The sequence below is a fragment of the Rattus rattus genome, chromosome 6 (assembly GCF_011064425.1).
Source record: "Rattus rattus isolate New Zealand chromosome 6, Rrattus_CSIRO_v1, whole genome shotgun sequence".
NCBI lineage: Eukaryota > Metazoa > Chordata > Mammalia > Rodentia > Muridae > Rattus > Rattus rattus.
In genome coordinates this window covers 54,180,018-54,203,224 of record NC_046159.1, presented here as the reverse complement: position 1 = coordinate 54,203,224, position 23,207 = coordinate 54,180,018, and the positions used below count along the sequence as shown (strand labels likewise).

Here is a 23,207-nt window from a genome sequence, read left to right as displayed (position 1 = left end):
AGCTCCTGACCGTGTGTTCTGACATACACACAATGGCACATGGTAGCTGCTCAGGAAAATTCTGCTGAGTGAAGGCAAAAGGTTGCCCTTAGCCCTCTCTGGTCCTCAGTCCCAGCACTCCAAGCTTCCTAAGCAGAACTAAAGCAGATCAACAAGAGGGAAGAAGGGAGAAGGCACGCCCTCCAAGGGGAAATAAATCTTTTTGTTTACATGTCCCCAGAGAACTGAAGTGGAAGGCGGCAGACCGACCAGGAAACGTGACGCCTCTGGACCAAGAGCTCCCGCACAGTTTGCATGACAATTTCAATGTTTACAAACAGCTCAAGTCTGGAGGGAAGGAACTGAGCAGATGCGCCTTAGATAAATACTTCAGGAGGCACCGGAAGCTGCTTCCTGGGTTGGGCTCTGAAGTTTAACAATGGCAGTGGCTGGATCAGAACTGGGAAGTGGAGCGGAAAGGAGGGAAGGGTTCAGAAGTGATCAGGTAATCTCTCTGACTTTAAGATGCACCCAAAGGAAACGGAATCGTACTAGATGTCCATCTGCTGGTGGATAAATTATGAAAACGTGGCACAATCACACAATAGCATTTTATTCAGCTGTAAAAACACAATTATTAATTTTTTAGGAAAATGGATAGAACCGGGTGGTAGTGGTGGTGGAGGACCCTGAGGTAACCTAGTCTCTCTCTCTCTCTCTCTCTCTCTCTCTCTCTCTCTCTCTCTCTCTCTCTCTCACCTTTTTGGCTTTTTTACATATGTGTATCTTCAGGTCCAATCAAATATGGGCAAGGCTGGGGAAACTAGAAGGGGGCCTGGGAGTTGGGATAAAAGAGGGTTAAAGTGGGGAGGAGGATTGAGCAATAAAACGTGACACAAAATTAAAAGTGTAATAATGAGGATGAAGGGGTACAGTGGCAGAGGTGAGTGGGGGTGAGGGCCAGTGGGTGGGAGGTGAGAGTGTGGGCAACAGGGAGATGGCAAAACGCAAGGGGGTATAATGGACGCAGACTATGTATGACAACGCATGAAGAAATCCATTACTTTTTATGCTAATTTGAAACTATGGTAAAAGTTAATAAAAAGACCATAATAAGCTATAATTCAAATAAAATGCATGTGACCCCCTGGGGGTTTGTAACTGCAGCTCCTGTTTGGTAAGTCTGGCCAGGTGCCTTAGATTCTGGTGTCTCACAAGGGCCAGCTGGACACTGAGAAGACGCCTTCTCTGGTGTCAAACCATTACAGGGCCCTTCAAAAGATAAGGAGAAGTAGAATCAAATTAAAAATTCCCCAGAAGAACTGGCCAGTGCTTCATTTTGTTCTTTAGTAGATGTTTTCCACTCTGCATCTTGTGAACTAAAATATCCAGGTAGGCTGGCTTAGCTGGCTAGGGGGCCCCAGGGATCCACCTCCTCAGGCTAGAACTACAAGCAGGATGGGGGGTGAGGGGGTTTACAGGAATTACACAGTTTCTGTGGGATCAAACTTAGGTCTTCATACTCTCTCCCCACCCCACCACCCCGGGTCTTCATACTTTCAGAGCAAGCACTTTACTCATTGAGCTATTGACCCAGCCTGGGACTGGAGCATTTATAAGGATCATCTGGTCCATTTTAAAGCTTCAAGTAGTAATGAGGACAGTCATTCTGCATCTCGGAGAACTGGAGGGAAATGAGAGCACTTAGGAAGTAGCTCTGCTGAACGCTGAGATTCAGTATCTGTGTAATAATTCAGGAGTTAGAGGAACAAGTGTAAGAGTGTCCGTGGAAGTACTCAGACCAATCCACAAGATGTCAGGGCTGCACTCTTCTTTCCAATAAGTCGATAAATAGTGTGTGTGTGTGTGTGTGTGTGTGTGTGTATGAAGGCAGTTTGGTGGACTGGGTTAAAAGAGTTAAGAAACCCAGGAAACAACTTTATTCAAGATGTGGATTTCAGTTGGATCATGGACGTAACAAAACATCTCTAAGACATCTTTAATTAATTCCTTCATAAAATTCCGAATGAAAGACACACACTCAGCCTTTATATTTTAATATTTAATATTTTAATATGCCTTGTGTAGCCCAATAGCTGGGCCACTTCCTAACCTCCATGAGTTTAATCCTGAGTTATTACTTACTAAAGTCTGTACTCATATAGGCTGCTCTGAGCTGCACTCCCCAGGCTCCTTCACATGGCAGCCATGCCTCTCTGTCCTGCACTTTTCTCAGACATGATATGTCTCTCCTCTCCTCCACACTTCCTTCCCTGAACCTCCACCCTTCCATCCCCACCCTTCCATACCCACCCTTCCATTCCCCCATCCCCTATCCCCCAACCCCTATCCTCCCACCCTTCCATCCCCCACCCCACCATCCCCCCAATTCAGCAAGGAGGCTGGGAGGTCACCTCCAAGATTAGTGTATTTATTTTAAACACACACACACACACACACACACACACACACACACATACACACACATACACACACACACACACACAGAGACAGAGACAGAGACAGAGAGACAGAGTCCTTTTTTTTTTGGCTTCCCAGAAGGGTGCTTCCACCCCCCCCCCACCCATTCCCCCAACCCCCCCCCCCCCATGGTGGATCTCCTTCTCCTCAGGAATCCTAGGTCAGGAATCCTAAAAGTCCCATCTCTGTCTGTCCTTCCCAGCTCTTGGCTGTTGGCATCTTTATTTACCAATCACAATCAACTGGGAGCAGATTCCCAGAAGCTGTGTACAAACGCTTGGGTAAGCAGTTTTGGGGACCCAAATTAACATTAGAATACAAGGAACTTTAGGACAAACCCACTACAAAGCGATGTTTGGGGGACAACCAGAAATGCCTGAAGATGAAAATGTGGTCTAAGGTGACAATAGGGAATTGTTTTAATCACACTAGATGTCATGATTGCATTGTGGTTGATGAGGTCAAGGTTCTTACTCTTGGAAGATGAATGCTGAACAGTTTAGGATTGAAAGCTCATGATGTTAGAAATTCTAATGAGTTGCTTCTAACGTCTAGAATTCAGCAAGGAGGCTGGGAGGTCACCTCCAAGATTAGTGTATTTTAAACACACACACACACACACACACACACAGAGAGAGAGAGAGAGAGAGAGAGAGAGAGAGAGAGAGAGAGAGAGACAGAGAGAGACAGAGAGAGACAGAGAGAGACAGAGAGAGAGAGAGAGAGACAGAGAGACAGAGAGAGACAGAGAGACAGAGTCCTTTTTTGGCTTCCCAGGACCTACTCTGATATATAGCAAGCACTATGTCTGGCACTGCCCTCTGGGCTAATGACGAGATCAGTCGGATCCTTAGGATAAGGAGCCCAGATAGCCAACTGTCTGCAAGGAAACAAATCATACCCAAGCCTGTGGGCATGTGCCTGGAAGCAGCCCCTCTCCAGCCATCCCAGACTTCACTACAAGTCCCATCACCATCTACCGTAGACTCAGCTGAGCCACCCCTGGTTGCCAATCCACAGATACTGTGAGAAAACAGATGTGGTGTTTGGGTTTCTTATGATTGCTTTAAACTGGTACATAATTGGACAGACTGAAGCTGCCGTGTCTTGGCCTAGTTTGTTAAGCAGCTATAAGCAACGAGTATAGCATTGCATAGCTTACAGCACCTTATACAACTAATCCACTGTTCAGGAACATCCGAGTTACTGTTCTGCATGGATAATGATGCTCTGTATGCCTGCTTTAAGGTGTTTTTACGGTGGACTTAAACCTTTGGGGTTGTAAGATTTCCCAAACTGACTCCAGATGATTCACCAGTTCGCACCTCCATCAATGCTGCTTTCTTGAAAGGGCTGTAATCAGCTATGAAAAGTAAACACAAATGTATTGCAGAGGACGCTCTATCAGCTACTGAGCAGTAACAGCTGTCCCTCTGTTGATTGCTGACACTTTATCTTTCACTGGGAAAGAAACAGGGCCGTTCTCACTTATTTGTTATTTATTTTAAACGTTGTGGGGGCTGCCCACTTGTGTCTTTTCATCATTGATTTTCTATTTCTTCTCCTCCTCGTCCTTTCTCTATCCTTATCCTGTATTTTAGCTACTTTGCTTTCCTTCAGTGAGCACTTAGTTGTACGTGTTTGTGTGAATGACAATACATATGCACGCATGGCGCCTGTACATGTATGTTTGTGTGCATGTGGACACAAGGTGACAACTCCGGATGTCATTCCTCAGGTGCAGGTCCTTCCTTATTGATAGAGGTTCTCCCTTTTCTCCTGGTTTCTCTTTTCCTCTTCCTGAGGGATAAGAGTTAGACAGATCCCTGGTAGACAGAGAGACGGGAGAGGGGGTCACAGAATAAAGATGGTGACTTTCTGGCCTCTTCTTTATGCTTCTGACTTGACACAAGGCCTGGTCAGCTTCTTCTCCTGCCAGCAAACCCGCCTGTCAAGTTCAAGGCCAATGTGGATGGCTGTATTTACCCGCAGTTGTGAGCCAATCAGATTCCTTCTCTTTGTACAAACTGTGTTCAACTCTAAATTGGGGAAAGAAGACCCTCCAGGACCTTTACAAGGCCCAAGTCCTCTAGAAGAGATAGGATTCTGACTCCCCTCTCTGTTTCACAGGGGGTCTTTCTGTGTGTCTTGCTGGGTGTGTGTGTACAAGCGTGTTTCTTTACTTATAATCTAAGTCTTTTACTCCAGTTTATTCTGTCCACTGTAACTACGGCTTTCCCTGCTGCTACCTGTTACCCTACAGATTTTTTTCTGCCTTTTAATTCTTTAACTGGCAGAGAAAAATGAACCTGATCTAGACTTCTAGATAGTAACATTTATTTTAAATACTTTTTGAGAATTTCATATACAAGTATATGCACTTGATAAGGTGCACTTGTTTTACTTCTTCTGTGTCCCCATAGACTCTTTTTTAATTCATGTCCTCTTCACACACAAACATATGTATACATATACACATATACACACATATATACATACATTTGTATACATGCCCAAACATGCATGCATATACATGTGTGAATATGCACATGTACATGCATTATACATGCATACATGTATATAAATATCTGCATAAAGATATATATATATATACATACACAAACATATATATGCATATCTATGTGTGCCTAGATATACATATGTGTACACACGTACACACACACACACACACACACAACCTGTTAGTGTTGGTCAAAACACATGAGTGTAGGGCTGACTACTGGGGCATGGACAACTTGAAGGAGGGTCGGGGGGCTTGGGTCTAGCTGGAAAATAGGAACTAGACTCTTTAAGGGGGCCTGCCTGCTCCTTGCTCCTGAGGAACTAAAGGCTGGGGTGGGGGTGTAGGACCAATGAGAGAGGGAGAAGCAGGTGGAAAAGGAAGAGTCCCTGGGTCCTGTGGAACCTTTGACCCAGAGCTCCCCTGGTGGACTCCCGCTTCTGGAACCACTCCCATAATCCCAAATGGAGCTCTTCATTCTCATAAAGTTTGTGTGTCTGTCTGTTCTGTGACTGTCACCTGGTGCCTCCCACATCTGTGCTCCCCACTCTCCCCTCCTGTCACCCACTTTCCTGGCATGGGTGACTTTTCCTATGTCTATTGCTTCCACCCTCTCACACACAAGACTCCTGATGAAAGATAACCCTCCCTCAGCAGCCATCCCTGAGGCTCCTCTGCTAGGGGAGTCCTCACGAGCCCTTCTCCAACCCCATGCTGGATTGTTGGCTGGTTGATCCTGTGTAGACAGCCATTGCCACTGAGAGATACGAGTTCATGGGAGCAGCATCTTGGCCATGTCCAGAAGACGTTTCAAATATTTCAAAGCAGTCACCCTGGTCCTCTGGCACTAACTGCAAAGGCTATAAAATGTAATCCCCCACCTCTTTCCCTATCTTCTGCCAGGGAACCAGAGGGCCGGGCTGCAGGCTCTCAATATGAAACTTCCCTCATCTGTTGTATGGGCTTGGATTCTCTTCAGAGACCTCACTATGTCTTCTGAGGACCAAACTCTATTTGGAGCCTTTGCCATACTGTTGTCCCCTTGTCTATCTGTCTGTCCATGGTGCTAGTCACTGGCCTAGTGTCCTCTGGAATAGTCCATCCCATCCAAAACCTCATGTAGGCGAGGCTAGCTATCCAGTGAACACCAGGGAATCTCCTAACTCCACCTCCCCAACCTCGAGCTTACAAGGATGTACCCGTCCTAGCTGGCTTCTTTCCCCAGGTGTTCTAGAGGTTGAGCTCATCCTCGGCTTGCAAGGCAAACACTTCAGGGACTGAACTTTCTCTTCAGATCAACATTAAGCAACAAACAAAAGGATAGAACTAGGTAGCTCTTCTTTGTCTGGCAGATGTGTGGAAAGCATTTTTCCCTCTCCCTATCATCTATTTTTGAATTCAGTTCTGGATGTTTTCTTTCTTCCCTGTGTGATTTTAAGCTTTTCTCATGTTCTCTAACTGATTGCTTTTCCCACCATTTCTTAAAAGGAGCCTTTCCCCAAAGACGAGGATGAAGCAGATGGCAAATGGAAGTAAGAGAAAAGCGAGGTCAAGACGATTTCTTTCTGTCCTGTGTGCCCGTCTCTGTTCCAAGGAAGTGTGTATTATTCTGTTAATCCCTGACTCACTCTTGTCTATGCTGGACTGTTCTGACAGATAAGGAAACTGAGAAGGAGACTTGCTCAGCTGTTCAAGGCTTGCACCCTTGAATGCCATCCCTGCCTATACACGCATACCTCTTCCTAAATACCTACCCATACCCACATCCACCCACACCCCCTCTCACAGACCCAACCCCTCCCACCTATCCATATACACCATCACCCCTTCTATATACCATACCCCTCATTTCCGTACTCCCCTCCTCACTGACAAAGACTGTGCTTGACAGTAGGCCCGCTAAGATTTTATGGCAACACAGAGCACCTTTGCCTTGTGGCAACAAAGCCAATTCCATTTCTTGGACACCAAAGGGTGAGTATAATGTGTTTTCATTACCAAGGAAACTGTTGAGTCCACAGAAAAAATGGAGCCACAAAATGATTAACGCATACAAAAAGGCAGAAATGGAAATGCTTACCAGGAACTAGCTTCTCTTGGAGCCATGACTGAGCCAAGCCCAGAAGTGTGTCCTTTAGAATGGCTCACATCCTGTACCAATTAAGTGTTTGGGGAAGCCGACAATGGCTTCCTGGTGTGGGAAATCACTTTGAAAGTGTTGGGTGGTAGTTAAAGCCATTAGTCCCACTTGGGCTTCTAGGACAACTACAAAGAAAATATTTTGTAAATTGTACAAGAAGCATGGATTTGCTAACCCCTGGGTTAGCCTAAACCAGCCAAGCAATTGCTTTAACACTGTACTTTCCAAGTTGAATAATACCTACGAGGAGTCAGAAAACAGCCCTTACCTCAGAAAGACAACGAGGGGCTAGTTAACAGCCACAGGGTTCTTCACAGCAGTGAGCTGCTGAGTGAAGAGCTGGGACAAGAAGTGTTTATTCCCCTCCCATCACTGAGGGGCACAAATGAGCCCACACTTTTTGCTGGACCTTTCTGTACCAAAAAGCAGTCTGGAAGGACTGGAATGCCTTCCTAATGACTTCTAAACTGTATTAAAAGTAGATTCAAACAGTGCAGGTTTTTAAAGGCAGCAGATCTAGCTAACTAACTAGAAAATGATTTGATCTTTAGTCTCAGGAACCTGGAGTTTTTACCTGTTCGTTTCTACTGCAGAGCAGTCTGGAGGTACAAGAAGACCATGGAGGACCAATGGGAGCCTCCATGGGATCTCGTGAAGCACAAGGTTGTTCATTTGCTCTGCTTCCTATGAGAAGGTGTGCAGGCCAGCATGTCAGGGCTCTCAGGGGCTCTGACTCCAGCCTTGTGCTGAAGAAAGCTTTGCTTTAGGCTCCATGACTTTGGAGCTCACTTCATTCGATGGATTCAGACAGCAGGCTTAAGTCAGCTCAATCCCCCATCTTTAAAATGGGAATAAAAAACACCATATCTAGTTGAGAGGTGTCATAAGGATTTCATAAGGGGATGGGAGCCCAGTGTTTAGCATAGCTTTTAGGGCTTGAGATTTGGAGTCCATGGCACCCTCGGGAAGCAGAATAAACCCTGGTCTCTCCTAGGCTGTATGGATCATTGGCAGGATCTCCACAGAGGGAGAACCAACAATATTCAGACACACAGTGTCATCCACACCTAGAGCCATGTCTGTCTCTCTCCTGGAAAGGAGCTGTATCTGCAAACACTGAAGAAGTCTTTAGAGTTTCTATGACGTAAAGGTAGGAATATTCAGGTCCAGAGCCGATGTACAATTTACCTTGAGCTATCAAATAGCCATCCCTAGCCCACCTCAGTGTTGTAACTGACATCCTATGACTAACAGATAAAAAAACCTCTTGGAATGGCTTAATAAAACCATAGATTATAGTTATAAACCAGAATACTAAGATTCATCAGGTAGCCTCTGAGGCCTACTGGTGAGATTCCTTAGATTTTTTTTTTTAACTGCCTCCCTAAACTACCCACCAGGGCATGTGAGAAGCATGTTGATTTGTGACTTTCCTTGTTTTGTTACTAGAAAAATTTCACCAAACAGCTTCCAACTTGAAACATGGAATCTGAGGTAATCTAAATCTGTGTTCCTAGGCTGCAGCCACTAATAATCAACTCCAGAATAAACTCTTATTTCCCTTTGAGGTGAAAGTTGTATTTTGTTGTTGTTGATTACACACACACACACACACACACACACACACACACACACACACACGCTCGCGTGCACGCACTTCTGCACTGCTCTGTACAGCAATGACTGATGGGAGGGGAAGGAATCACATGACAGTTGGACCGGGCAGTTGGGAATCTGCAAGAGGATGTTCAGCTGGAGCCATAGTGTGAAGGGGACGTCTATAACTGCTGCAGCTCTGAAGGGAAAAGCTTCCCCTACAGAAGTTGCACTGTAGCTGCTGGGAAAGTTTCCCAAATGCAAGTGTTATAGCTCTGTTCTGGGGAGCCCCGTAGAGGGGTGGGAGGGAATTTTTCCCAGCAAAACTGCAACTCTGCTCTGGTAGGGAGATGTTTCCCCGGGGAAGGTGCTACAGCTCTGTTCGGAGAGGGATGGAGGCAGTCGGGAGCCAAGGAATACCATAAAAATCGCACCACACAACAAACCTCACACATGAGATTTATTGGGAGAGAAAATCCAGGAGGATGGCTGCCTCTTCTCAGAGGGGAAACAGCAGAGAGCTGAGCAGAATGCAGGGTTTACATAGTGTTCCTTGAGGGTGTTGGGGTGGGGCTTTCCAGGGTGGCCTGGGATTGAAGGGCCTGATCTTTGGAGCAAGCTCAGGAATTGGTGCGATTTTTTTTTTCTTGTAGGCTGGGTCCTGGCCACTCTTCAGCCTCAGCCTCCTTAGAGAATATTAGAAAAGGACCCTTGGTGCTTTTAGGAAAGTCTAGGGGCACAGCCTGGCCACTGGTGCTGCTGAGTGGGGCGCTGACCTCTTTGTAAACCCTGCCTTTACAATGCCTACACGGTTTACAAAGGGAGTCCAGGGCAGGGAAAGCCTCCCTGCTGCTCCAGTTGGTGTGAAAAGCCAATGATGTTGAACCTTAAATATGGAGGCCGACTCTGTAATTTTACATTGAGCTATGTACGGTCTTTTTCTTTAAAGGTCTTCAGCTGATTGGATAAAGCCCAATGGAGGGTCACCTGTTTTACTCTGTTTTGATTTAAATGTTAATCCACGTATTCAAGAGCAACATCGATGAGACTGCTGTTTGACCCCCAAACTGGATCCCATAGCCTATTCAAAATTAACACAAAAATTAACTACCATAAAATCTACTGTCGTGTTGGGTTTGTTGGCTTGACACAAGCCAGAGTCACCTGGGAAGAGGGAGTCTTAATTTTGGAAATTGCCTCTGTCAATCCGACTAGCATTTTGGACATGTCTGTGGGCCATTTTCTTTATCAATGATGCGAGAGGACTTGTAACTCCTGGGCAGTCTAAAAGTGAGAGCTGAGCAAGCCAGGAAACAACACACTTTCACGGTCTCTGTTTCAGTCCCTGCCTTGCCTTCCTGCCCTGGCTTCCCTTCATGATGGAGCGTAACCTACAGGCCAAATAAGTGCTCTCCTCAAGCTGGCTTTAGTCAGTTGTTTGGTCAGCCAAACAAAGGATGGCTCCTGCTCTTCTTTCTTTGTGTTCCTCTGACAAATACCACAATCAAAAGCAACTCAAGAGAAGAAAGGTTTCACTGCACCCTACACTTTGAGTTATAATCCATTACTGAGGGAAGTCGGAGCAGGAACCTGGACCAGAAACCATGAAGGAACACTACTTGCTGGTTTCCTCCATGGCTCTCTTCCTAGTACAGACTTTGCCTAATTTTTTATACAGCCTAGGACCACCTGCCTAAGGAATGGTGCCACCCACAGTGGGTGGCCTTCTACACCAACTAATAATCAAGATAATTATTACAGATATGTCCACACGGCAACCATTTTAGGCAGTCCCTAAAATGAGGCTTCTTCTCTCACGTGACTAGGCTGTGTCTAATTGATAGTTAAGATTAACTAGGACAGCTGCACTTAAAAATGTTTGTTCTGCTGCTGGCAAATTTGTATATAGAGATCTTCAACTCCAAAGAGACGCTCTCCGCAGCTGGGACTCTTGGAAAGTAATTAGGTCTTGGGGGCAGAGCCTTTATGAATACTATTAATGACCCTGTAAAAGGAAGAGAGACCCCCCTCGCCATTCTGTTGTCTGGGATTAGAGTGAAGAGAATCTCCTGGCATCTTAATCTCCAAATTCCTAGTCTCCAGAACTAAGGAATACATTTCTGTAATTTATAGCCACCAAGTCTATGGTGTTTGTCTTGTTATATTTCACACAGGCTGAGACATGAGCCATAAACATAGTTTTAGTTATTCCTGTGGTACAGTTCCCATCTTCCCTGCTTTATAGGCCTTATTAGGATCTTTCTGGTCCCAAGAGTCTCTGATTTACAACCTTCATTCATATTCTTGGAAAACATCCAGAAAGAACTCTACTATACTATGTACAAATGGAATCTAGTGGATATATTCAGGAAAATCCAATTTTCTTTTTCAACACTGGGCCCTGTGGTGAAGTTAAAATTGCAGCCAAGAGTGTCCACATGATAATCTTCTCCCAATCAAATAAGGGATGATATGTAGACATCATTTGCTCATTCATATCTTTTCTAATAATAAAAGAATTAAAGTCATACTGAGAAGTTACTACATGCCATGCTATCTTCTAAATGCTTTAAATGTATTAGTATATTGACCCTTGTAGCAACCTTATAGCCTAAGTTAAAAATGTATTATATATATTATATCTCTATCCCACTATATCTATACCTACCATCTATAGATATATAAGACAGACATAGGTGCATGTATGTTCTTTCTCTCTGAAGAAGTGAAAGAGTCATATCCCAGGCTCCACAGGTAAAGATTAAAGAAAATATCACAAGTTACATCATCTGCGCACGAAACTGTAAACAGAGATAAAAGGACAGAGTGACAGGATGAAAGATCTCATACTGTACAGCCTACCACAGTGTGTGAATAAAGTGCCTTGGAAGGTGGTCCTCTGGAGTGTGCATAAGGCTTCTGGGGAAGTCTGTCAGTTAGGGCAATTCTCAAGCCCCTTCTCAGGTAGGCCTGAGTATGTTCAGGAAACCCCAAAGATCCTTCTGAGGTCTTGTGGTTTGCTTTGCGTATGATGGGACCCAGGAGGCTCCAAGTTGTGTAGCTGCTGTTAAGAGGCTAAGAAATAAGTGACGGTTGTCTTGCAGGTCACCCAGAATAATGAAAGCTCTGCTTCCTCCACATACCCATGAGAGTTTCTGTAGTTAATAACTGCCCATGTCCCTAAAGTCTGCCCTGTCAGAGCCTTGGTCAGATAAAACAACAAAAGACATTAGCATACACTCAACCACCCCTTGATAGCTCTAAGAATTCTGTGCCCTGGAAAGTATATTAACGAATGTAGAATTCTATAAAGTTCAAAGGTCTCTGGACCCAGTACTGTCTTAATTTTTCCTGTCCTGTACCCAAAGATTGTGGTGTCTCTAGCACTAGAACCTTACTATCAAGTACTCGTGGGCAACCGAGATCAATGGCAATAGCCTGTATTAGTTGGGGGGCAGCTGCAGCACAGCCATGAGTCAAGGGGAAGCATCCTGCTTGATTTGTTTGTTTGACAATTTATGGTTGAAGGGAAAATCATTCTCATTGTAAGTTAACTCTAATTAAATTGTGTGTGTGTCCTATAAAATAGTATATTTCCATAGAGTCTCCTTAAATATCTTTACTGCTAGTTATCTCTCACACTGCCCCTGTGCCTTGAAAGGTAGTCCTCTGGGGTGTACATGAGGCTTCTGGGCGAGTCTGTCAGTTAGGTGATTCTCAGGCCCCTTCCCTAACCTTCCATCCTTCTCCTCACTGAAGCCCCTTCCTATTATCTCCACCTTTTCTTGCCTGTCTTCCTAATTGGATAGTTTTCACAGTACTAGAAGGTGCTATGCAGGTTTCTTGGGGAAAACGTCATCAACATTTGTATCCAGCTGTGTCTATCTTCAGCTGCAATAACAACTGGCTTGGTAAGCTATGCCTGTGGGTGCATTAGTGGCATGGGTGTTATTGGAGTAGCCAACCATTTGCTGATTATATTTAAGGCCTGCTTCACAGAGGAAATGCACGTTTTATGGGTGTTAGGGTCTGTGAATTGCTAAAGAATGATGTAGCATGTAGTTTTGTCTACAGCGCTTTGTGTTCTCCGTGGTCACATGTACACACCCACCCAGGAGCTATCTCAGATCTGCAGATAAAAGACACACCCACCTTAGCTCTTTTTAAAACTGGCTTACTGGCTCTGTAGCTGGACTCTTCTAAGCCCTCCGCAGCTAGCTTGCCCTTACCTTCACTCCTAGCTCAACACCTCTACATTTGTCTTCAGCTTAGTTGCTCAATTAACTTCACTCCTAGCTCAACACTCTCCATCTTCCTTCAGCCCAGTTACCTTCTGTGAAGCCCATCGGTCTTGCTGCACATTTTCGGGGCACTTTCTCTTTCCGCTTACATTTTGGAAGATCTCCCCTGAAGCTACGAGTCTGTCCTATATCTCCCAAGTATTTTGATCTCTTCCTCTCTCCTAGCCTACAGGAACCTGGAAGTCCCACCTCTTTTTTTTTTTTTTTTTTGACCAGTCATTGGCCACAGACATTTTTATTAATTGATCAAGAACCAATTGAGGACAAGGATGTTCAGTGTCAGTACTCCCAGATTCCCCATTAAAACAAATCATCAGAACCACCCCCCTTCAGAATGATACCTCAGACTCAAATAGCATGCAAAAGCAAAGAACTTTTATTCCTGCACGCAGGGGCCCAATTCCATCTGGATGGAAGGACCCTGACTGAATTCACAGATTTAGTTATAAAGCCAACTTGCAGAATTTTGGGTGGGTGATCTATACCTTGATTGGTGGGCTCTATCTCTGGGAGTCTGGGTGATGCTATGATTCAGACTAATTATTCTTGCTTTATGACAAGGAAAGGTAGCTCTAGACCTCTTGGCCACAACCTTAGCTAACTGTCCTTTTGCAAGCTGGGGACCAGTACCTCTTGACATAAGCCTGCAGTTGTTCCCGTAACTGACTCTCCCAGTTCTGGGAAATATGAACTCAGGCCTGGTCTCCTAAACTGCTAGTTTGCAACTTGTCATGGAGTCAGCCTGGCTCAGCCACCAAGATGGCTCAGTGGTTAAAAGCACTGACTGCTCTTCCAGAGGTCTTGAATTCAACTCCCAGCCACCACAGGGTGGCTCACAACCATCTATAGTGGGATCTGAAACCCTCTGAAGATACTACCAGTGTAATAATATAAATAAAATAAATACAATGTAAAAAAAAAAAAGAAAAATTGAGTCAGAACTTGGGACGGATTGGAGTGGAACAGTGTCTTCTGCACACGGCAGGACTACAACACTGATGAATTCATACTGCCTGTGGTTGCCTGCACAAGACCTGCATAAGATTAACACAGTTAACACTTCAATGTGGAGACTTGCTTTGTGTCTTAATGGGTGGTCAATTTTGGAGGACGTTCCGTAAGTTGCTGAGAAGAACGTATATATTTTAGTTTTGGGGTGAGATGTGCTGTGGGTATCTATTAGGTCCATTTGATTTAGGCTGACATTTAACTCCATGTTTTTGTTTGGTGTTTGTTTGTGGAGGGGCAGGCACTCATGGTTTCCCAACACAGTAGCTCAGGATCCATTAACAGTTGGTTTTTTTTTTTTTTTTTTTGGGGGGTGGTAAGTCAGTTTTCTTTAGGTTATGGTTTGTGGTAGGTTGTCCATGTTCTAATGGAAGGCCCTGTACCTATGCATATATGACAGAACAGGTTGAGCACACTTCAGGATATATACTTTCTGAATGAGACTCCAGTTGCTCGGGAAATACGACAACGATCACTAAGCAGAGCTTCCTAAAATTAAAACTGCTTCCTTCCTGCAAAGGGAACTTTCAGTCAACTGAGGGTTCAGTCTGCAGAGTGGGGATCTGCATGTGTTCAGCTGGCTGTTAGTGTCTCTGATACACAAGAAACTAAAAAACAAACGAACAACCCAATGAAACAGCGGGCTATGGGGGTAGGCGTCACAGAAAAAGCCTTTAACCTCAGCGCTCAGGTGGCAGACACAGGGGTATCTACATGAGTTTGAGGTCAGCCTGAGCTGCAAATTGACTTCCTGGCTTGCTAGGGGTATGTAGTGAAACTCATTTTTTTTTTTTTTTAAAAAGTGGGAGATGTAACAGAAGAGAAAATTTTCAGAAAAAGTACAGATGGCTAGGAAACATTTTTAAAGGTATTCACCATTTTTTGGCCATCGGGGAAGTCCACATTTAAACTACTTCGATATTTCATCTACCCACCCCCTGTCAGAATGGCCAAGTTAAGAAAACAAAAGGCTCTAAGTACTGACGATAGGTAGTCATGGAGACCCCTGTGCACTGTAGTACCGAAAATTGGTGCAGTTACCAGCTGGTGGAAATCAGTGTGATGGTTCCTCAGAAAACTAAAACTAGATCTACCCGTTGACATGATTCTACCTATCCTGGGCATATACCCAAAGGGCTGCTTATCATGAAGACGCGATCATCCGTGTTCATAGCTGCTCTATTCACAACAGGTAGGACATAGAAACAGCCCAGATGCCCATCCCCTGATGAAAATGTGGTACGATGGCATTTTATTCAGCTGTAAAGGAAAACAAAATTATAGACAAAGGTAGACACCATTATATTGAGTGAAGCAACCCGGACCTGGAAGACAATTGTCATGTATTCTCCTTCATGTGCAGCTCACTGAATCTTTAGAATCATGCATTTAATTTGAGGTACTGACAGAATCAGGGAAACTCGAAAGGGACAGTTAGCAGGGAAGTAGAAGAAAGCTCTCAAGGGAGCTGAGAGAATTGAAGGGAAATGTGGAATGGTGAGGAGGAAGGCTTACCTAGGAAGAGGGATGGCAGGGTAGAGCAGAGAAGTGGGTTGAGGGTCACGATAGCTAACTCTAAGGGTATTTGAAAAGCCACATGGAAATCTAATTCACACATAAATTCATATACAAACATTTAATTGAGAGTTATGTTCAATCTAGAAGTTGCTAAATAAAAGCCCACTGCCAGGTATGGGATACTTCCACTTTCTTGTTTCTCAGAGGTGTCACGGACACCCCTAAAACAACACAGGCATTTTATAGTTTATGATTGCCCACCAGAACTTGATGGTAAGGGGCTATTGCTGAAGACACCATAGCACACTGGTCACAGGCCACAAAAGAAGTAGTTAACTGGGTGGAGAGGAAGCCCACAGAAGGGAAGAGCACCTGCCAGATATGCATTGGACAAAGGATTAATATCCAGACTATATAAAGAACCTCACCCCCCAATAATAATAAGAAACATCAAAAAACAAAATTCAAGACAAAACAGAAACTCAAACTGAAAGAATAAAGATTTTAAACTATCCCCCAATGACCTTGCTGTGAGGACAAGTGCACCTCACAGCAAAGAATAACATAACATGTCCTGAGAAAAATGAGAATTAGGGTCAGCTTGCCCCAGAAGCAGGGTGGCCAAGAGTTGAACTGAGCCCAAGTTACAAACCAATGATATTGCGCTGTGTAACTGTTGCCAACTACCTATGTAATTTTCCCTATAAATCCCTTCCCCTAATTGGGCTCGGGGTCGACTCCTCTGTCTCCTGTGTGAGATACGTGTCATCCCCAGAGCTCTGGTTCCTCAAATACAACTCTTGTTTATTACATCAAGACCGGTTTCTCGTGAGTTCTTGGGGGGTTGCGTCGTCTTGAGATTTGAGTGGGGGTCTTCCCCACCCCGGTGGTCTTTCAAAACCAATGATGACCCATTTAAAAAAAGGGCCTAGAACCTGAACAGAGTTCTCAAAAGAACAGAAAAAACGTTCTTCGTCCTTAGCAATTTGGAAAATGAAAATTAAAATAACCTTGAGGTTTTTATATTATCCCTATCAGAATGGCAACTAGCAACAAACACTGGTGTGGATATGTGGGATGATGTCATTACACAGGTGAAGGCAGGACAAGATAAAACGAGGCCTGCCATTGGACAAGAAGGAAGGATGGGCGGGAGTAAAGTTTTAGAGAGAGGAGGAGACTGAAAGGGAGGCAGAGGAAGCCCCAGGGAGAACATGAAAGCTGATGTTAAGATTCCACTCTGTGTATTTACAGGATATTATGAATATTCTTAAGGGGTGGATGTGTATAGGGCTTTGTATGTTTCAGTGGGCAATTATATCTTATCAATTGGATCAGAGGTTATTGTGTTGTGTTTTCTTTCATTTGGTGATTTGAGTTTAAGAGAGTATGTGGCTGAAGGGGACACTGGGCCACCATAGAATTAAGATATGTGTTTCTGGCATGGTGGCAGCCTGCCTTGGGAACTGGATGGGTGGAGGGATTGCTGCCAGGCCCAGGGAGGGGCCTTTGGCAGTGTGATATAGGATGGAACAAAGGTGAGAGGCTTTGCTGACTGAGATGAAGATATCTACCAGATATCTTGGGGTGCTATGGTGCCAGATCTAGTGTGGGATAGAAGACAACCCTTTTTTTTAAAACAATAATTTTACAACAATATGGATATGGGGAAAGGGGAACCCTTATTCACTATTGTTGGGGTTGCAAACTGGTACAACTACTATGGAAATCAGTGTGTAGACTTCTGGGAAAAAAACTAAATATAAATTTACAATGTGACCTAGCCTATTCCACTCCTTGGTATATGCCCAAAGGACTCAATACTCTACTCGATGTATACTTGCTTAGCCCTGTTCGTTGCTGTTCTAGTCACAGTAGCTAGAAATGGAAACTACTTACATGCCCTCAACCAACAGATGATGAGAACATGGTGCCATTCAGCTGTAAAGAGAAGTGAAATCACAAACTTTGCAAGTAATTGGAAGGACTAGAAAATATCTTATTGAATGAGGTAACCCAGAGAAATATCACATGTTCTCTCTCATCAGAGGCTCCTAGCTCCAAAATTTCAGCTGTGAGTACATATCCTGTGGTAACAGCAGAAACAGCAGGAGAGAGAGAAAGAGAGGAGAGGAGAGGGGAGAGAGGAGAGAGAGAGGAGAGGGAGAGAGAGAGAGAGAGAGAGAGAGAGAGAGGGAGGAGGGAGGGAGGAGGAGGAGAGAGAGAGAGAGAGAGAGAGGGAGGAGAGAGAGAGAGAGCATTGCCAGGGTAAGATGGACAGGGGGGCAACAGAAAGGGGAACAGTAGCAGTAGGATACAGGAAATGAGAAAAATGGGGGATCCAATGGGGAAGGGAGGAAGATAACTACAGAAGAAGGAAGGTAAGACAGTAAGGCTGTCTGAAAGGCCATAAGGAATCATATTATTAGCTATCTACCCAAATAACCACTATACCTCACAAAGCCTTATGTATAAACATGCACATATAGTTTACAAAAGAGAAGCTCTCTTTTGAATCATAGAAAAGGGTTGTCCAAGAGACTCTCCAAACATTACAAACTATTGCTATTGCCCATGGTTGCCCCATAGAAGTGGAAGGTGATAGCTGAAGTCACCATGCACAGGTGTCTTCAGGCACGAGGCTCAGTGGCTCCTCGGCTGGAGCTGACCCGAATGCCTCCTTCCTGAGCACTAGCTCAGGTACCAGAAGGCACTGTGCAAGCTTCCAAAGGAGGGAAGCGATCAGCAGTCCTATCCAGCGACAGTGCCTGTAAACCTTAACAATGACCAGCATGGCGCCATAACCCTAAGGATGCAGCAGTGGAGTGCATACCTTGGTGGTTAGCAAGAGCTCTCTAAGTGAGCTTGAGACCTGTTCAACAAGGGAGAACCATATCTAGAACCCAGGGCTAGGGAAGTCATGAATTCTGGAGGAGAAGCCACAGCCATCACTTCACTAATTCAACATAATCATATTCTAAATATCTGTCCTTACACCCAAAGATGAGTGTAGTCCTCATTCATCAAGCAAACTCTTCTTTGCAACAGATTGATGCCTTTACAGATAATCACAGGCAACCAAAAATGTACAGTTGTGGATCCCAGTCCCAGCGTATACTTCCACAAAACAATTCCCACAGGTAAGGCTCAGGGGACATTATAGAAGAGGGACGAACGATTGTAGGAGCCAGAGAACCAGAGAGCTTATCAGCTGTCTCCTAGGAGTATCAAAAGCTACCCTCCTAAGAATCTCATTAGCATGACGACCTAAACATGAACAGAAGAAGGACAAAACAGACATGGCTAAGTGGATGGGGAAAGACCACAGAACCTTAGCCTTAGGTGGTTATCCAGGGCCAGAAGATCAGCCCTGAAGACAAACATACAAGTAACATTATACAGACTGAGCAAGTTACATTTATATATGTAACAATTAATTAAAAAAAAAAGAGGCCATGAACTTGAGAGAGCAAGGAGGGGTATATGGAAGGGCTTGGAGGCTGGAAAGAGATGGGGAAAATAATGTAATTATATTGTAACCTCAATATACATATTTTATATACATTGAGGTTATAATTATATGTATATAATATTTTATACATGTATGTATACATAATATGTGTAATATGCATGCAATATATGTATATGTACATATGTATATATGTATATTGGGGTTATAATATATAATATTACATCTTATATACAATCTTATATACCTATACCTATATAATGTATATTGATATATATCCCTAGAGATTCATATTTGAAATTTAATCAAGAGTCCAGAAGCCAAGAGAAGCATCTATGGTTTGGATGTGGTCACAATATTTATTCATAATATGTTTCACATGTATTAACAATAGAAAAATGACACTTGTTCATACACCAAGTGCTCTGGCATTTCTGTGGAGTTGGAGAATACTGTCAGGGTTTTCCTAATCTCTTTGGTCTTGGAAAGCTTGGGCAGACTTTCTCAAGTAAAATGCCTGTGACCACTGCCTCCAGCATGTTCATTCCTGAAAGGAGTAACAAAAGGTGGATTCCTGGAAGATCAGAAAGACCTGGGCATCTCATACACCAGTTTGTTTTTCACACAAACGCTGAAGACCACAGGAAACCCGGCAGGGTATTAGGCTACCAGCCTCAAGGGACGTCATATCATTGGCCAAAGTTTTCAGGTAAAAGGTGGTCGATCTCCTGTCATTCTCCAAATATGCCGGGGGGTGCTGAAGGCTGTGAGTATGCAGAGGCGTGTTAAGGCCCGGCCATGCTCCTCTGGTATATCCTTTGTCTTGCTGCTCATAAACTTGGAGGATATCGTGACAAATCAGCAGGAGAGCCTCCTTTCCCAGTGTTACTCTGTAATGAAGCTATTGGTGGACCCTTCCAGTGATTGAAAGGAGTCCAAGGCACCATGGACCAGAGTAGAACATATTCCCAACAACAACGGTAAGTAAGAAAAGAGTCCAGCTATTATAAAAAAAGAGACAGGTCTAAAAAGAAGCGTAAATAGGGGGCCTTACTGGGGCAAGCGATTTTATCCATTGGGAATTGTCTAGCTCTTGCTCCCTTTTGTTAAGTGTTTACAGTTTTTCCTCTTGACAATTACTTTAAAAACATAATATATTAGCACCAAGGCAGCATAGTTCTTCCCAGAGATCACATGAAACGGAACAGAGGCTATGATTAAAAGTCGGTAGAACCTGTGATGTTGCTTAACTTACACATTGGCTAATGAAACGGTCCCACAATTGCCAAAAATACCCTTATTCAACTCACGTAGCACCTTGATGTCAGCTAGGTTGTTAAAAAAATAATTACAATTTTCAAAATGTAACAGTAAAACACATTTCCAGGTAAAAGGTAAACAACAGTGTACCGTGATAACGAAAAGGCATTTTGTCATATACTACATATAACGTAGAGTACGTAAAATGCAGCGGTCTGACTGCAAGGGGGAGCATCATGCGTGGGCAGTCACAATAAAATCATTTTACGTACAAAAATATTACATCGCAATAAATAATTTCAAACATAAATATTAAACTTTACATCATTAGGGGATTCCGCAGGTTGAGTATCCCTCGTTGAAATGCTTGAGACCATCAGTGTGTGTTTCAGAAGTTTTGAAGACTTGGCGATGTTTTTCCTATTTAAAATGAGATCTCTTGGGGGTGGGGCTCGTCTAAACATGGTATTAATTTATGCTTCTTTCTTTTAAATGGAGCTGTAGTCTACTAGGAGATTTTAGCATAGGTTTTAAGAAATAGGGTAGCCAGGAAGAGAGCAATACATGCCTAAGAATGTGGGTTCTGCGTCTTGTTTGTGTTCCCTATACGCCTTTACATGCGTGACAGAAATATAATTCTGTGTATGAAACGAAGTTTCATGGCATGAAGTTTGAGATCTCATCCTGGCCCTCAATGGGTTTCGGAATTTGGAGCATTTCAGAGCTTAAATTTTTAGATGAGGGATGCTCAACCTGTATATATATATAATATATATATTTATATATATGCATATGTACACACATATACACACACATTCACACACACACACACAGATAGATCCACACACACTCACACAGATGCACCCAAATTTAAGGTGGAGGTATTGAATTACTATCCTTCATCCATCTCATACGGCTTCCTCTTCAGAGCCCCTGAAACAAACAAACCAGAAGTTACAAACCTTCCACATCAAAAGCTGAGAGTCAAGAATAGGGAAACCCTGCCCTTCCATGTGCAGAAGTACACAGTGTCACTTAGAATATTCTCTAGGTTGGAAAGTGAACTTTGTCTGTCTGTCTGTCTATCTATCAACTATAAGCACTACAGAAGTGGGTTGGGGATGTAGCTCAGTGGCAGAGTTGCCTGTCCAGTGGTGTGAAGTCCTGGGTTTGACCTCCAGTACCACGGGGGAGAGAGAGAGAGAGAGAGAGAGAGAGAGAGAGAGAGAGAGAGAGAGAGAGGCAGGCATGGAGATCGAGGGAGAGATACCTGCGGAAGGTGAGAACTGACTCCAGTGAGTTGGTCTCAGATCCATACCCCAATCCATACACACATAAATATACGAATGTAATTTAACAAGAGTAATTACAAAACAATGAAAGAGAAGAGTCCATGCCTAGAAATCTCATCTAGTACATGCTAGTACATCTCCTTCTAGCCTTCTTACATACATGTAACTTTTGTATGCATGCACTCATATTTTATGACACATGACAGACACAAGAAGATATAGAATGCATACAAAAATGGGGTCTCTGGAGTATATATGCTGAGTTTTGCATACTGCGCCCCATCTTCTCTTTTTAGATGTCAAGTCTTTCCTCAACCACTGTGATTGTGAATGTGTGTATGTGTGTATGATGTGGTATATATATGGTGTGTGTGTGTGGTGTGTATATGTGTGATGTATATGTGTGTGGTATGTGTGTATGTGTGTGTGTATGTGTGTGTATGTGTATGATTGGTGTGTATATGGTGTGTGTGTATGTGTGTGTGTATGATGTGGTGTGTATGTGTTGTGTGTATATGTGGTGTGTGTATGATGTGGTGTGTATGTGGTGTGTGATGTGGTGTGTGATGTGGTGTGTGATGTGGTGTGTATGTGTTGTGTGTGTGTGTGTATGATGTGGTGTGTATGTGTTGTGTGTCTGAATGATGTGGTGTGTATGTGTTGTGTGTGTGTGTATGATGTGGTATGTATGTGTTGTGTGTCTGTATGATGTGGTGTGTATGTGGTGTGTGTCTGTATGATGTGGTGTGTATGATGTGGTGTGTATGTGTTGTGTGTGTGTGTGTGTGTGTGTGTGTGTATGATATGGTGTGTTTGTGGTGTGTGTTGTATGTATGTGTTTTATTCTCTAGCCCAGGCTGTCCTGGAACTTACTCATTATTGTTTTGTTCATTGTTTTGGTTCTAAGGGTCAAACCCAGTGCCTTGTTCATGATGGTAAAGTGCCTTACCACTAAGCTATAGTCCCAAGTCAAACCTCCCCTTGCTCTTTTAGAACTGACTCTCTTCTAAATGCAGCTGTCAGTCACTTGTCTCTGTATGCACGAGATCTCAGGCCACCAGATGCTAATTGCTTCAGAACTGACCCAGTGATCCAACCAGACACAAGGAGAGGTCTTTTGCTTGCTTGTTTGTTTTAATATCTATTTTGTATATGGGTGCTTTGCCTGATGGTATATGTATGTGCCATGTGTTTGCTTGGTGCCCTGGGTAGCCAGAAGAAAGTATCAAGTCTTGGAACTGGAGTTACAGATGGTTCTGATCTGCCATATGGGTGGTGGGAATCGAACCTAGATCCTCTGGAAAAACAGCCAGTGGTAGGTACTCTTATCTACTGAGCCATTTCTTCAGCCCTGGGAGAGTTACTTTCCAGAATGGTTGTGGAAGGCATTTGGTTTAATCAGGAGCTCTAACGATGATGTAATCATAGCGAGACCTAGGTATGGGAAAGGTAGCGTGTTGAGGGAGAAGCACCACGAGGGCTCACTGCTGACCAATGGAGAACGATACTGAAGGGAACACACCATGTGAGCGTCCCCGTTATTTAACAATTCGTCTTTGCCTTTTGCAACACAAACAATACTAATTTTAGATGGCAATTTTGCCTACGTGTGGTGGCGTGCAACTGTGTGCAAACAAAATCC

At 43.8% G+C, this 23,207-nt stretch overlaps 1 protein-coding gene across 1 annotated transcript in view; it reads right to left on the bottom strand.

Annotated features, from left to right (window-relative positions):
* Positions 1–19,300: 19,300 nt before the first annotated feature.
* Adamts9 (ADAM metallopeptidase with thrombospondin type 1 motif 9) overlaps positions 19,301–23,207 on the bottom strand; it is a 171,693-nt gene continuing 167,786 nt past the window's right edge. The window contains exon 40 of the mRNA XM_032906059.1: positions 19,301–21,206. The gene's annotated coding sequence lies outside the window, so the exon portion shown is untranslated. The remainder of the gene's footprint in view (positions 21,207–23,207) is intronic.